Source organism: Saccopteryx leptura, chromosome 5, assembly GCF_036850995.1.
Source record: "Saccopteryx leptura isolate mSacLep1 chromosome 5, mSacLep1_pri_phased_curated, whole genome shotgun sequence".
NCBI classification, from domain to species: domain Eukaryota; kingdom Metazoa; phylum Chordata; class Mammalia; order Chiroptera; family Emballonuridae; genus Saccopteryx; species Saccopteryx leptura.
This window is the reverse complement of record NC_089507.1, coordinates 134,008,866-134,010,795: the sequence shown is the minus strand read 5'-3', so window position 1 is coordinate 134,010,795 and position 1,930 is coordinate 134,008,866.

Sequence of the window (1,930 nt, the reverse complement as noted above, 5' to 3'; positions counted from 1 at the left end):
TCTCCACAGGGAAGTGAAATAAAAGACAGGATAAACAAATGGGACTATACCAAACTAAAAAGCTTTTGCACAACTAAAGACAATAAGAACAGAATAAAAAGACAAACTACACAATGGGAGAACATATTTGACAATACGTGTGATAAGGGGTTAATAACCAAAATTTATAAAGAACTTTTAAATCTCAACACCAGGAAGACAAACAATCCTATCAAAAAATGGGAAAAACAAATGAATAGACACTTCTCCAAAGAGGACACACAGATGGCCAACAGGCATATGAAAAAATGCTCAACATCACTAATCATTAGAGAAATGCAAATTAAAACCGCAATAAGATATCACCTCACACCAGCCAGAAAGGCGCTCATCAACAAAACAATACAGAATAAGTGCTGGCAAGGATGTGGAGAAAAGGGAACCCTCCTGCAGTACTGGTGGGAATGCAGACTGGTGCAGCCACTGTGGAAAACAGTATGGAGATTCCTCAAAAAATTGAAATTTGAACTGCCTTTTGACCCAGCTATCCCACTTTTAGAAATATACCCCAAGAACACCATAGCAGAAATGCACCCCCATGTTTGTGGCAGCATTGTTCACAATAGCGAAGATCTGGAAACAGCCCAAATGTCCATCAGAGGATGAGTGGATTAAAAAGCTTGGTATATATATATATACTATGGAATACTACTCAGCCATAAGAAATGATGACATCGGATCATTTACAATAACATGGATGGACCTTGATAACATTATACGAAGTGAAATAAGTAAATCAGAAAAAACTAAGAAGTATATGAATTCATACATAAATGGGACATAGAAATGAGACTCAGAGACATGAACAAGAATGTGATGGCAACGGGGGTGGGCAGTGGGAGGAGGGGGCGAGGAAGGAGAGAGGGGGTGGGGGAAGGGAGGGGCACAAAGAAAACCAGATAGAAGGTGACAGAGGACAATTTGACTTTGGGGGAGGGGTATACAGCACAAATGTCAAAATAATCTGGAGATGTTTTCTCTCAACATATGTACCCTGATTTATCAATGTTACTGCATTAAATTTAAAAATAATGAAAGTTTGGGCCTGACCAAGCAGTGGTGCAGTGGATAGAACATCAGACTGGGATGCAGAGGACCCAGGTTCGAAACCCTGAGGTTGCCAGCTTGAGCGTGGGCTCATCTGGTTTGAGCAAGGCTCACCAGCTTGAGCCCAAGGTCGCTGGCTTGAGCAAGGTATCACTCGGTCTGCTGTAGCCCCACAGTCAAGGCGCATATGAGAAAACAATTAATGAACAACTAAGGTGCTGCAATGAAGAATTTATGCTTCTCATCTCTCCCGCTTCCTGTCTGTCCCTATCTGTCTCTGTCTCTCTGTCTCTGTTGCATGCGCGCGCACACACATACACACACACACATAGAAAGATTGGGACACTAAGATGAGATGGGAAAATGGGTGAATAAACCTGAAAATAGAATCCTAATTTCAGCCCTTCTCTACAGTCATAGGATATTATTCAGTCTCTTCCTACCTGGAGACTATGTAATGCTATCATGTGAGACACGTATTTTGCAATAAGACACTTACTCTCCTCAAGATATGCTTCCATCAGCACAGATTGCCTACAGGCCATAACCAAAGTCAGGTCTCAACACAACCTCAAAAGGGAAAATTAAATCTTTACTTCAGGAAGAAATAACTTATACTGGAAATATAATGGAAGTGCCTGGCTATTTAACAGCAAGAAGGCAAGAAATCAGAATGCATGTATGGGTCTTCAGACTTAGACTGAGAAGGCAAGTGAAACATAAGACTGAATATGCTCAGAATCTCATGAGTCAGGATTTACTATTTTAGAAAGGACTCCAGGAGTCAGCCCTAATAATGTGCTGTGTTTGCTCCCAGAAGTCGGACTGAAGGACGGTAAGGACT